The following is a 14,986-nucleotide window of genomic DNA, read 5'->3' on the forward strand; positions in this document are numbered from 1 at the left end:
GTCATATACATGTATGTATATATGCATACATGTATACATATTTATATGTTGTTATAGTGATAAAATTACTAATGCATTGAAATTTGCATTTCACAAAATGTTTTATATTCATTACCTTGTTTTACCCTCATACCTATCCCCAGAAATTGTGTAGTATGTGACCCCATGTCGCAGATTAAAAAACTGAGGCTCAAAGAGGTCACACAATTAGTAGGGGAAGGAGCTCAGTGCAGCGTCCTTTTCCCTGCCCCACAGCTTTATGCTATCATCATGCCCCCTGCTCACTCATGAAGTCCCCAGTGACTTAGTTCTGTGTTCATCTATTGAAATGAAGAGCCTCATCTCTGCCTCCCATGGCTTCCTTTTGACTTCAGATCTTTATGGCATATAGTGTTGGGCAGGTAGGTGGCACAATAGGTAGAGTGCCAAGCCTGAAGTCAGAGAGACTCATCTTCCTGAGTTCAGGTCTGGCGTCTGACACTTACTCATCATCTGTTTGACCCCGGGTAAGTCACCTAACTCATTTGCTCCAGTTCCTCATCTGTAAAATGAGCTGGGGGAAAAAAATTTCAAACCACTCCAGTATCTGCCAAGAAAACCCCAAATGGGGTCATGAAGAGTCAGACACAACTGAACAACAAAAAAAATGTGTATGGTATAAAGGGCACTGAGTCCGAGGTCCCAGTTTCAAGTCCCCCTTCTACAAGCCATGTTACTGTGGGCAAGTCATTCTCCACTCCATACCTCAGTTTCTCATCAATAAAATGTATACAGCATCACCTTCATAACCCAACAGCAAAGCATAGGGGGCAGAGTCAAACAGTCCCCTCCGAGGAGTACAAGGTCTGGCTTGGGAGTGCTGAAGGGGTGCTCACCAACCTCAGTTCTGCCTCCTCCGTTCCCTGGCTTTCTGGGAGTCTCAGCTGAATCCCTCCCTTTTGCAGTGCCCCTTAACCTTAGTGCCTTCTCTTGATTATCTCCAATTTATCCTGTCCATACCTTGTTTATACTCAGTTGTTTGCACGTCTCCACCATTAGGGTCTTGAGAGCAGGGTATGTCTTCTGCCTTTCTTTGTATCCCCAGCACTTACAAAGTGCCTAGCACATAGCAGACATTTAATAAATGCTTGAGGCAGCTAGATAGCTCAGTGGATAGAGTCCCAGGCCTGGAGTTCAAATCTAGCCTTAGACACTTACTAGCTGTGTGACCGTGGGCAAGTCACTTAACCTCTGTTTGCCTTAATGTACTGGAGAAGGAAATGATGAACCACTCCAGTCCCTGCCAAGAAAATCCATGGACCATACTGAAGAGTCAGATGTGACTGAACAACAAATTTATTAGTTGCTTGTTGAATGAGTGAATGTAGGATAGAGAGAAGCCCTAGCATTTTACCTGCGCTGAACTTGTGGGGAATCCCGGGAATGGCAGTGGTCAACAGACCCTGGAACAGACCACCCTATTTATTTCGGCCCTCTTGCAGTTTCTCTGAAAAAGACCTGGGAGGTTGGGTGGTCTTAAAGCTTAAATTAACACTGGTAGAACAGCCAAAAAGCTGATGGGACCTTAGACTGCATTAAGCTTCCAGAAGAGCAAGGTGATAGGCCCCCTTATTATTCTGCCTCAGTCAGACTCCATATGGAGCTCTGTGTTTAGGAAGGACATTGGATTCCAGAAGAGGGCAACCAAGATGTCAAAAGGCCTTGAGTCTGTGTCACATGAAGAGCAATTGAAGCAATTGGGGATGTTTAGCCTGAAGAAAAGGAAGAAGGGTGAGGGTGGGGTAAGATAATTTCAGTCTTGAGTATTTGAAGAGCAGTTTTCTGGAAGAGGAATCAAGACTTGTATTGTTCATCCATATAAAGAACCAAGAGCTCGGAGCAGAAGTTTCAAAGCAGTTAGTTTGGGCTTGAAGTCAGGAAAACAAGTTCCTCACAACAAAGGCTATCCAAAAATGGCATGGGCTGCCCGAGGAGTTAATAGCTTTCCAACAGAGAATGTAGTATTGGGGTACAGGTTGGTCACTGGTGTCCCAAAACTCACTGATTCTAGGATTCTTTGTAGTTCAGCTTAGCTCAGGGGCCACAAAAGTAAAGTTTTCACCTCACTTCCTCTCTCCCCACTGTTTTCTCCTTCACCCCAGCCAGTGGCCACAACTATGTTTAAGGGTCAGTGACTCATGACATTTATGCCTCCCCTTCCTAGTATACGTCATCTTCTCTCCAAAGATCATCATGCACCCCCCCAGAAGCTAGGATGACATCTTACCCACAGGACATGTTGATTTAGAATTAGACTTTAGAGACCACCTAGTTTAACACCCTTATTTTATAGTGGTAGTATCAGCTGGTTGTAGAAAGGAAATTGGTCTCAGAGTCAGGAAGGCCTGAGTTCAAATCCTACTTCTGACCCATATTGGCTTCACATAGAACTTTAGGCAAGTCACCTTAATCCTCAGTCCCACCAGGCAATTAGTTCCCTTAAGATTAAGTTGATGGAGATAGTACAAAGCTGCATTTGTGGGAAAACATCTTTACTGGGATCTCCCTCCACTGATGGTATCATGAATACTGTGATTTAAAAAAAAAAAAAAAGGCAAGCAGCAAGACCCAGATTGGCACACAGTCTTGTGACTTCAAATTCCATGCTCTTTCCACTTTGCTACCCTGCCTCTCAGGCAGGATTGTTTCCAAAGGCAAGGAAAAAAAGGCTTAGAAATTCCTTTGTCCCCCATGTCTTTAACCAGCCTCCATTGCACATCCCCACTGGAGTTCCATCACCTGTCCTAGGGCAAGGTTTCTTTTTTGTCTCACTCCCAACCCTGGAGTTCTCTGCTAAGGGAATCATTCCAGGTTAAGTGTTTTATCTGCAGGGTAAACAGGAGTGGAATTCTTGACTCTATACCTCCCTCTCTGCACCACACCCTCATCCAAAGTCCTCATTATCACACTGCTAGATGGGCCAGCCCTACACTGGGATGAGGTCACCACTCAAAGATGTTAAAACTCTTGCTCATTCATATGAGTAGGGTAAGCCAAATTCTCCACTCTCCCCCAGCACCCATCCCAGGACACAAAGGCAGAGTTTCAGCATTCTTTTCCACGTGCATGGGTTGTGCAGCCATCAGTGTGGTCAGATTTGGGAGGATAGGGGAGACCAAGAAGGCTCTTCTTCTCTCAGATGTTTACCCATTGGACCTAATTTCTCTGTCTCTGTCTCTCTCTCTGTCTGTCTCTCTCTGCTCTCTCTGTCTCTGTCTCTCTTCCCCCCTAGCCCTGTCTCTCAATTTCTCCCACGTCTCTCTCTTTCTCTCTCTCTGCTCTCTCTGTCTCTCTCTCTGTGTCTCTCTGTCTCTCTTCCCCCTAGCCCTGTCTCTCAATTTCTCCCCCATCTCTCTCTGTCTCTCTCTGCTCTCTCTGTCTCTGTCTCTGCCTCTCTCTGCTCTCTGTCTCTCTGTCTCTCTCTGTCTCTCTCTGTCTCTCTCTCTCTCTGTCTCTCTCTCTCTCTCTCTCTCTCTCTCTCTCTGTCTCTCTCTTCCCCCTAGACCTGTCTCTCAATTCCCCCCCCCCATCTCTCTCTGTCTCTCCTTTTATTTTAAGGCTTTCATAACAAAAATACAAAATCCTGGAGAGGAGTATTTACTCCAAGCTGTTATCAGTCATACCTTAGTTTAAGGGACAAAGTTAGTTCAGGGACAAAGCCATGAGAGAGTAGGAGGGTCTGATGCTTCAGAGATCCATCTGGGGCTCTGAAGAAGACTGGCAGGAGAACAACAGAAATGTTAGGGTCAAAGTTCTCATTCTGCCCAGGGCTGGGCCTTCCTTTGACTCTTATTTCCTGAGGCTGTGTCAGTAGAAAAGGGCAAAGCTCTGGCAGGTAGGTCCTACCTGGAAAAACTGCTAGCCCAATCCCTGATAGAGTGTGTCTGTCATTGGAAGACCAGCCTCACTTCATTTGGAAAGGCTCATCTCCAGCTAGCGGCAGGGCATTGAAACTATTGGAGGTAGCCAGAAAGGAAGTCCACAGTAGCCCCAAAGAAGTGAGTGAGAGACTCGCTCAAGGCTTCACAGTGAGGGACGAGCTGGGACTTAAACTCAGGTCTCCTTTTACTGATTTTTACCACAAGGCTTGTGAGCAGGCCTCTGTACCCTTAAAACTGAGAGGGTTCCAGGCTTCTTAACCTGGAGTTGATGGATTTCAGGGAGTCTGAACTTGGATAGGGGAAAAAAATTCATTTTTATTTCAACATAGTTGGGGTTTTTTTGGTAAACTTATATGTTTTATGAATTTAAAAACATTCTGAGAAGTGGTCCGTAAGCTTCTCTAGACAACCAAAGAGATCCATGACACAAAAAATGGTTAAAAACTCCCATTCTAGATGAAAAGATTTAAGGTCCCTACCAACTCTAAAGGTATGATGCTAATAAGAATCAACTAAAGGAGTCTCATGTCCCCATTAGACTATTGTCAGTGACTCCCCCTTTCCCATGACAACTAGGACCAGGAGTCATAAAGACCCAAGTTCAAATCCCACCTCAGACACTTGCTAGCTGTGTGACCCTGGGCAAATCACTTAACCTCTATCTGCCTCAGTTGCCTCAACTGTCAAATGAGGATAATAATAGCACTTGCCTCAGGGCTATTTAGAGGCTCAAATGAGATGTTTGGAAAACATTTAGCACAAAATGCTTGTTTCCTTCCTTTCATAATCTAAAGCGGTGGGTTCTGGGTACCACCAGAATGGCTATAACATATCACACAAAGACTCCAAGACTGGGGCTCAGGAGGCCTCAGGGTCCTCTTACTTACCTCACAGGGCTGCTAGGAGGACCAAATGAGCTACTTGATCATTGCAATGGACTTACTACATCTGGAAGCTAGGTGTGTGCGCATGAGAAGATCACCCAATGCGTCGTTACAATGCACTGCCAACTGGCACTGAGACGGTGGTTATAGGGGCAGCTATGTGGATAAAGTGCTGGCCCTAGAGTCAGGAGGAACCTGAGTTCAAATCTAACCTGAGATACTTAGAAGCTGTGTGACTTTGGGCAAGTCACTTAAACCCGATTGCCTCCAAATTTAAAAAAAGAAAAAAAGACAGTAGTTATAGGATCTAAGGGGAGGGATTAGGGTGGGCTGGAATGGGCAGCAAGTTGGGTCAAAACCAAGGCAATAGGAGGAGGAAATGGAGGAGAATGAGGAGCCTGGAGAGGAGAGGGTGCTGAAACATCGAGAGGTGGAGAGAGGTTTTGGAGCAGAGCATTTTATTACCTTGTAATCAAAGTTTTAGGCAGATATTAAACTTGTTCCTTAGCAACAAAAACCCAGGAGAATGAGGTTGCTTTCCTAATGGCAGGCGTGAACTGTTGTAACCAGCCTCAGAGAGGAAGAGAGAAGAATGAGAGAGAGTTGTGGTTGGCAGTGCTACAGAAAAGAAGGTGTAGCCTTGGGGAAGAAAAAAGCTTAAGGTCTGGCCACTGCAGACATCCTGGTGTTAGGCTTGAGTTCTCTAGGAATATTCTAAATTGAATTGGATGAATTATATTGGGATTGAATTGCCACCTGGGTATCCATTAAAGATACTAAGGGTGTTTAACCTTGCAGAAGAGAAGCCCAGGGAGGAAGTAACAGTAACTATTTGAAGGGCAGTCCTGTGGACAAAGGCATTCCACTTAATCTGCAGCGTATATCACACTTTAAATATGTATATATTGTACTTTGTATATCTTGTACCTACCTAGTTATTTACCTATTGTTGTCTCCATTGGAATGTAAGTTTCTTGAGGTCAGGGACCTTTCTTTGTATCCTCTGAACTAAGCCTAGGCCCTAGTACATAGTAAACACTTAATAAGTTCTTATTGGCTGACAATAGCCTGTGCAAAAGCACTGAGATGGGATGGGAGATATGTGAGTATCAGCAAGTTGGTCTAGACCAGAGGTGTCAAATACCTGAGTGTGTCCCTCCTCCGTCTCCTCATTGAGGTCCAGACCAGATTAAAATGTAATTTGGAAATATTTAACAAAATAAATAATAAAGTCACTTAACCCCATTGCCTAGCCAAAAAACAAACAAACAAACAAATAAATAAATAAAAACATAGATATTACATTTTAAAACTGCCAATATGCGGCCTGTAGGAATGCTCATTGTAGGATTTAGGGGTCTTGCTTCTATTTGAGTTTGACTCCACTGGTCTAAACTAAAAAATGAGTGATGGGGGAATAATGGAGAATAAGCCTGGAAGGGTAGCCTGAGGCCAACTTGGGAAGGGTTTTAAATACCTTAGAAGTATTTATTCCTAAAAGGAAGTTCTTTGAAAAGAGGGTTGACATGGCAGACACTAGGGATATCATTTTGGTAGCTGTGCCGAAGATGGTTTGGAGAGGGGAGGGGCTGCAGCCAGGAAAACTCATTAGAAGACAATTGTTTGCAATAATTTAAGGAGGAGATAGTGAGGGTCTGAACTAGGGTGGAAGAGAAGGGGGCAAATGCAAGAGATGTCAAGGAGATAGAATCAACATGATGTGGCCATTGATAGAATGTGGGGAGTGAGGGAGAACCAAAGATGACCCAGAGATTTCAAACTTCAAACTAGAAGGATGATTCTACCCTGTTCCTCTGACCTCCAGGATCAAATACAAAAACCTGTTTGGCATTCAAGGCCCTTTTTAAAAAGAAAAAAAATAATTAATTAATTGATTTTTAGTTTTCAACATTCACTTCCATAAGATTTTGAGTTTTAGATTTTCTCCCCCTTCCTTTCCTCATCCTGGCTCCCCTGGTTTACTTTAAGTCCCAATTAAAAGCCTATCTTCTGTAGGAAACCTTTTCCATCCCTCCTAATTCTAGTGCCTTCCCTCTTTTAATTACTTCCTATTTATCTTGTATAGAGCTTGTTTATATGTATGTGCTTGCTCTCTCCCCCATTAGATTGTAAGCTCCTTGAGGGCAGAGACTTTTTTTGCCTCTTTTTATATCCCCAGTGCTTACCTGACACATAGTACTCACTTGATAAATGTCTCTTAACTATTAATTAACTGGCCTTGACAGAAAAGGGGAAATTGGGAAGAAGGATGGATTGGGGGGAAAAGATTAGGAGTTCTGTTTTAGACTTGTTGGATTTTAGATGCCTGTGGAAGTTCCAAATATACAATGGGCAGCTGGTGATGTATGACTGAAGTAAGAGTTCATTGTGAGCAGGGAGTGTTTCATTCGTTATGCTTGCATGTCCAGGCCTACCGCAATGCCTGGCATGTAATAGGTATTTTAATAAATGCTTGTTGATTGACACCAGAGCTGGAGACATAGACCTAGGAATGATCTCCAGGGAGAAAGTAACTGAATTGATGGGATCCCTGGGAGGCAAGGGAGAAAAAAGAGAATAGGACTTGGTGACATGCCCAAAGTGAAGGGGCAGACATGGACAGTGAGAAGACATGGCCAGACAGGTAGGAGGAACACCAAGAAAGAGCATTGTCACGAAAACCCAGGGGAAAGAACACCCAGAAGGACAAGGTGGTCAATGGTGGTAAAATTCCGGTAAAGGATGAGAACTGAGAAATGGCCGCTGGGTTTGCACCTTTGGGTTAAGCATTGCCCTGTAGAGCTGCCTTCTTAAAATATGGAAATCCTACTGGGACGGGCAACAATTCCATTCCCATGATCTTAGTGGGGGTAAGTTTATCTGCTGGTAAAGAGAGGGGGAGGTGAGCTAAGAGGCCTGTTTGGAGGACTCACTGATGGACCACAGTTAGCCCTTCCTCCATCATGCCTTCTTGAAGATCCACAAGGATGGAAACTTCACAGCCTCTCATGACCACCCCATTCTTCTACTTCACAAATGGCCAAGTTCTTTGACTAAGCCCAATTTTCCCCATTTTACCTGGAGTCCAGAAGAGCAATGAGTCCAGGAAAGGAAAGGCAATTCCCCCAAGAAAATCCTCGGACTCTCCTCTGAGAAAAGATTTTCCAATATCTGCCTGGTTTCTAAATATCCTTATCCTGATAGGAACTCACAGCCACATGAATGTGAGGGGGAGTGGGCGTATTTATACCCAACTCAGTACAGTTTGTACTTGTTCCTGTTTGTCAACTTGAATGCACTTGTTCTGGATACACTGAAGGCTAATTAATTTTGGAATTCTCCCTCCAATGCTCCTCTCTCCCTCTCTTTTTCCTTTTTTAAAGAAAAAATGAAAAATGACCTCCATGCTCTGTCTGTCTGGCTTCTACTTAGTGCTGATATGTATAAACTCATGACTAGCTGGAGGGTTCTGAGGTGGTGGCTGAGAGGAAATCACAGGGCTCCAGAACAGGATCTCTCATATTCTAGAGAATATCATCCACCCCTCCTCCCTTGTCCTTCCATCTTCTTTTCTTATTCCTTCCTCTCACCTTTTTTCCTTCTAGTTGTCCCCTCCTTTCTTCATAATCCCTTCTTCTCCTTCCACCCTCATTCCCTCCTCTCCTTTTTTCTCTTCCTTCCTTCTCTCTTAGAGTTCTTGAATTTCAGAGATGGAAGGGATATTAGAGACCATTTAGTGCGATGTTCTCATTTTATATGTGAGGAAATATTGATAGACAGCATCTGTTTGATTTATCCCGTGTGGATGGAAAACTGGAGTTTAAACAACAAATAAGAGGATTTCCATACACACAGCTATACACAAAAAGAGGGTTCTAAATGAACCTCCATTTCATACCACTTGCTTTTATAAAAGTTATATGATAAATTCTACATGTTACTTTCAAAACTGCCCTGTTTGTCTGCACTTCCTTCTAGATTTCCTTCTTTTCTCTTCTATACATTTTTTAAAATTCAATTTTATTTTATTTTCAATTTCAGATTCTCTCCCTTTTCCCACCACTACCCCCACCTATTGAGAAGGCAAGAATTAGAAAACCCATTACAAATATGAAGTCATGCAAAACAAATCTCCACGTTAGCTATGTTTTGAGTCGGAGCAGGGGACAAGAAAAAGGGGGGAAAAATATGCTGCAATCTGCCCTCTGAGTCCATTGGCTCTCTAGATAGATAGCACTTTTCATTCTGAGTCCTTTGGAATTGTAGAGGTTCATGTGTTGATCAGAGTTACCGAGTTTTTCATGGTTGTTACTGTGTAAATTGTTTTCTTGGTTCTGCTCACTTCATTTTGCGTCAGTTCATATGTCTTCCCAGATCTTTCTGAAACCATCTTCCTTAACATTTCTTACAGCACAATAGTATTACATCACATTCATTTACCGTAACTTGTTCAGCTATTCCCCAATTGATGGGCATCCCCTCAGTTTCCATATTCTGTTTTGTCTTTGACCTTCTTAATCCAATTCAATTTAAAATATTCTTAGAGAACTCAACCCTAACATAAGAATGTCTGCTGTGGAGATTAAGCCCTACACAGGGCCAGACCAACTGCTTCTCAGGAATTGAGCTGTCCTCTTCCCCAAGGCTACACACCTTTCCTGTAGAGTTGCCAACTAGCTCCCATTTCTCTTTCTCTGCCGAGGCTCATGGTGAGGTTCTTCCCCTTGATTCAGAAAGAAGCATCTTTCTGGACTCCTATTGCCAAGGCACAGATTTAACAATCACCTAAAACTTTGTTTTCAGGTCATAAAATTCCCTGATCAAAAAGTTTTCTTCTACCTCTCAACTTCTCCTCCAAACACTCTCCTTTCTTCTCTTCATCTTACCTGTCATTCATTGTCTTTCCATTCATTGTCTCCTTGCTTCCACCTCAAAATCTCAGATCATGGTAGGACCTCCCTAGTCTTAGAATTCAAGGAGATGACATCTCATGCCATATTCCCACCCCCACCCCATACCTGCCAATAATCTCCACTGTCACCCTTTTAGCTGTCTAAATGTTTTCAGTTCTCTGGGTTGCTTTCTTGGAGACCCAGCCTTACCATAAGGGTCAATAAGCAGAGCAGAATGGCCCTTTCTGGGTTTTCCTGGCCAACAGAACTCTTGCTCAGCCCCCATTGTATGCTTTGTTTTTTAAAATAAATTTTTTGTTTTTACACCCCTAAATTTCTTCCTTCCTTGTATGGATATGGTATTTCCCTAGTTCTTTCAAGTTATTATATATTTGGGGTCACAGCAAAGTCACTCTCTGAATGACTTGGGCAGTTGTAGAACCACTAAAAGCACTCCCCAACATCCCACTGTACTCAGACTAGGCTCACTGTTCTGTTTAAACTCTAAAGACGGACCACCTCTAACTGGTAAAGTAATAGTGGTATAAGTTCTGGCACATATATCTAGTTTTCTCTGTCTTGTCTTTTCTACCACTTTGTAAACTATTCATTGGTCCAGCTGGGGGCAATATTATAAAACTATGTAAAAATGTAAGACTATGTAAAACAAAATTGGGAAGACTATGTTCCTACATGGGTAACAGCTTTCCCCACCTTCAGCCTCCAGCCTCCTAAATGCCCTCTAGCTACCCAGAGGAGCTCCACTGTTACCTGGCTTCCCATGGCTTCCCTCTTTTTCCCACGAGCCCTGGACCTTTTCTTCCTCTTTACGCATTAACACTTGCCCTGTCTTATGTCCTATTCCCTGCTAGGACCTTACAGAAGGATCTTGCCTGCCCATATAAATCAATCTCTCAAGTGCACTGTTTGGTTTTGAAAGCCCTTCATAACCTGGCTCTTCTAGTCTTATTAAACTTTAACCCTCTCCTGGTCCTCTGTGATCCAGTGACATTGGCCTTGTAACTGTTCTTCAGACAAGATGCTCCATCTCCTGAGTCTGGGCATTTCCACTGGCTGTCTGCCAGGCCCAGGATGTTCTCCTGAAGACCTGAGTTCAAAGCCTACCTCGTCCACTCCCTAGCTGCGTGATCTCAACCATAATATGGTGATAATAACAGAACCTATCTCACAGAATTGTTGCGAGGATCAAATAAGATAATATTTGTAGAGCTCTTAGGACAGTGCCTGATACATAATAGATGTTATATAAATGTGTATTCCCCACCCACCCCACTCCCACTTTCTACTTCTTGGCTTATCTGACTGCCTTCCACTCTCAACTAAAAATCTCACCTTCTGCAGAAACCTGTGGATGTTAGTGCCTTCCCTCGGAGTTTACTTATCTCCAGTTTGCCCTGTATATATCTCATTCTTACAGAGTTGTTGTAAGGTCTTTGGAGGCAGGGATTATTTCTGATTTTCTTTGTCTCTCCACCAGTTAGCACAGTGCCTGGCACATCGATGGTGTTTATTAAATATTCATTGAATGACTGACTGATCCCTCAGGTTCCCTTTCCCTTCTGTGATTCTTGTGCATATTCCCTCCCACTCCCAGAACTTGGTACAGGGCTAGGCACGCAGTAGTAGGTACTTACTAGCTGATTCATTTCCTGGCTCTGGTTGTGTGTACTATGGAAACTGCTGGTGCCATGATCTGTGATTGGTGCCAAGCGCTCTGGGGTCGGTCCACAGACTTTGAACCCCACATCTAGGACATCATCAAAGTGATACTAAAGAAATAAAATTAAAATATGCACATACACATACACACATACATATCTGTATGTATGTGCATATTATATATGCATGTATGTGTATATATGTATGTTGCATATATATACATATACGTATACATACATATATATGTATATATAAGTCACCAGAAGTGGGTTACAAAGAGTGATCTATATTGGGTATCACCTAGATAGCCTACTGCCCTTGACCTGAAAAGACTGTGTTTAGAGTTCTGAGGCCTATCCAGGTGCCCCAGTCACTATTGCCATCTTTCCCAGAAAATTATTTTGTATGGATATGGTATTTCCCTAGTTCTTTCTAATAAGCTTTTGAAAAAACATTTAAAATGTTTTTGTCTTAGTGTTCCCAAGCCCAGTGCTTGGCTCGTAGCTGGTACTTAAGAAATGCCGAATGAGTGAATGATTCGCCTGTAGGTTGCAATGTTGGAAATGTTTCTCTGCAGGATATTGTGTAGAGAGGGAGGTAGACACAGAGGAAGTAAAGATTTCTCCCCTAAACAGAATCACAGAATGCCAACACTGGACAGGACCATAGAAATTATCTTAGAGAGGTTCTTAGCCTTAATCACAGATCCCTTTGACAGTCTGGTAAAGTCTATGGACCTCTTCTCAGAATGATGTTTTTAAACACATTAAATAAAATACATTTAAAAAAAATACATAAGATTACAAAGGAAAATAATTGCATTGAAATGCAGTTATCAAAATATTGTTTAAAATGGGGGGGGGAGTTCATAGGCCCCAAGGTAAGAAACCCAGATTCTAGTTCAGTCCTCTCATTTTTCATGCAAGAAGACAAATGCCCAGAGAGTTCTGGTAAATTGCACAAGAAATTAGATTTAGAGACAGAACTCAGGTCTTTTGATCCCAGGTCTGGAGAGGCAAGATTAACATCATTCTTCAGATTAGCTCCTAAGAACTAGCAGGGTCATAAGAGGATAAATGGTGGTAGGAGAGGGTGGTTGATGGAGTAGGCAAGACTTATGGAAGGCAGACAAAATGTCAGAAAGTTAGAAGAAAGGTCTGAAACTGGAAGTGGGAAGCTTATCAGGGACAAATGAAAGGAGGGAGGGTCAATTTTTCTTTTTTGGTTCATTTCATTTATTCTTTTTAAAAAATATATATTTAATTTTTTTCCCAATTACATGTTAAAACAATTTTTAACTTTTTTTAAAGTTTTGACTTCTAAATTCTATCTTTCCCTTTCTCCCTCCTCTCCCCACTCCATGAGATGGCAGGCAATCTGATAGAGGTTATACATACATTTCCATGTTAGTCATTTTGTACAAGAAAAAAAGAAAGTGAAACATGGCATGCTTCAGTCTGTATTCAGACAATATCAGTTCTTTCTCTGGAGGCAGATAGTATGCTTTATCATCAGTCTTGTGGGATTGTCTTGATCATCATATTGCTGAGAATAGTTAAGTTATTCCATAGTTCTTCATCATACAATATTGCTGTTACTGTGTGCAATGTTCTCCTGTTTCTGTTCACTTCACCATGCATCAGTTCATGTACGTCTTTCCAGGTTTTTCTGAAATCCTCCTGTTTGTCATTTCTTATAGCACAATAATATTCCATCACAATCATATACCACAGCTTGGTTAGCCATTCCCCAATTGATGGGCATCCCTTTGATTTCTGATTCATAGCCACCACAAAAAAAAGAGCTGTGATAAACATTTTTGTACAACTAAATCCTTTCCTTCTCCCCCCCCCCCTTTTTATATCTTCGGGATATAGACCCAGCAGTGGTATTGCTGGATCAAAGGGTATGCACAGTTTTATAGCCTCTTGGGCATAGTTCCAAATTGCTCTCCAGAATGGTTAGATCAGTTCACAATAGGAAGGGCCAATTGTGCAAATATTAAATGGACGTGGAGGAGAGAAAGAAACAAGCATTTATTAAAGGTCTACTATATGCCATGCACTTTACAAATATTATTTCATTTGATCCTCACAACAACCCTGGGAGGTAGGTACTATTATTATCCTCATTTTACAGTTGAGGAGACTGAGGCAGACAAGTTAAATGACTTGCCCAGGGTCACACAGCTAGCAAGTGTCTGAGGCCAGATTTTTTTTTCAGCCAAAGACAAGGTTTATTAAAACTCTTAAGGAGTCTGAACATTAGTGAGCTATTGGTCAGATTATAAGAATCTGAGCAGTGGCTAGATTTTAAGCATCTAAGCCCACAGCTAGATTATAAGAATCTGAGCATCTTAATGGAGACAAGATGGACCTTACATATAGAAAGGCTACGGGAGGGATCTAGGAGTGGCCAAGTAGTCTATGAGGTAATAGAATTCCAGGTACCTGGACCACCATGCCCAAGGGAGAATGGAGCCTAGCTAGGATTAGGTATGGGAAATGGCCAGGAACCATAGGGAGGTAACAGAGTTGGGAGATTGGGTGTAGCCACAGTGAAAGGCCAGTTGATTGAGGCCAGATTTTAACTCAGGTCTTCTTGACTCTAGGCCTGGCGTTCTAGCTCTGCATCACCTGTCTGCTTTTGGAGGGTAGGCAAGAAGAGAGTATTCCACAAAAACTGCAATAGAGAGACGGCTAGACCAAAGATGGACGAGATTCCAACTGGTTGGCAGAGGAGAAAATGGAGAATGTCCCTGGTGACATTTTTATCACTTTTATCCTGATGAAGGTTGTCACCTACCCTCTGGTAGGCAGGGGAGATTGTCCCCACAAGGACAAAGCATGACTCTCCACAACCACTTATACCCACTTACCTCTCTGAAGTTTGGTTTGGACCCCAAAGAGATCAAAGAAAGAGAAAAGGGCCCTATATATACACAAAAATATTTATAGCAACCCTTCTTCTGTTGTCAAAGAAGTGAACAATAAGGGGGTGCCCATCAGTTGGGGAATGGCTGAACAAATGATTGTATATAAATGTACTGCAATACTATTGTACTGTAAGAAATGAATGAAAGGAAGGCATGGTTTCAGAGAACCCCAAGACTGCTTATATAGACTGATGCAGAGTGAAATGAGCAGTACCAGGAAAACAACTTATCCTATAACAACAACATTGTAAAAACAATTTTGAAAGACTTAAAAACTCTCATCAATGCAATGATCAAAAAATGACCAATGATGAAGACAACTACCCACCCCTGACTGAGAAGTCATGGGCTAATATGCGGAATGACATATTTTTGAACATCGTCCATACGAGAACTTGTTCTGTGTGACTGTGCCATGTCTTGAGGTTGGAATCAGGGCGGGAAGGAAGGAAGATAAGCTCCTGGGGGGTCAGATGCTGTCTGTATCTGTCAGTCCCTTTCACACAGTAAGTAGTAAGCCCTTCATAAATGCGTTCTCATTCATTTGTTTAAAAAATGAAAAGAAAAAATATATACTTCCTTCCCTTCTTTACAGATTTAGAGTAGCAAGGGTGTGAATTATCGCATATGCTGTCAGACTTGATTTACATTTGGGTTGATTTTGCATAACTTCTT

Source organism: Phascolarctos cinereus, unplaced genomic scaffold (genome assembly GCF_003287225.1).
Source record: "Phascolarctos cinereus isolate Bilbo 61053 unplaced genomic scaffold, phaCin_HiC Scaffold_2;HRSCAF=192, whole genome shotgun sequence".
NCBI lineage: Eukaryota > Metazoa > Chordata > Mammalia > Diprotodontia > Phascolarctidae > Phascolarctos > Phascolarctos cinereus.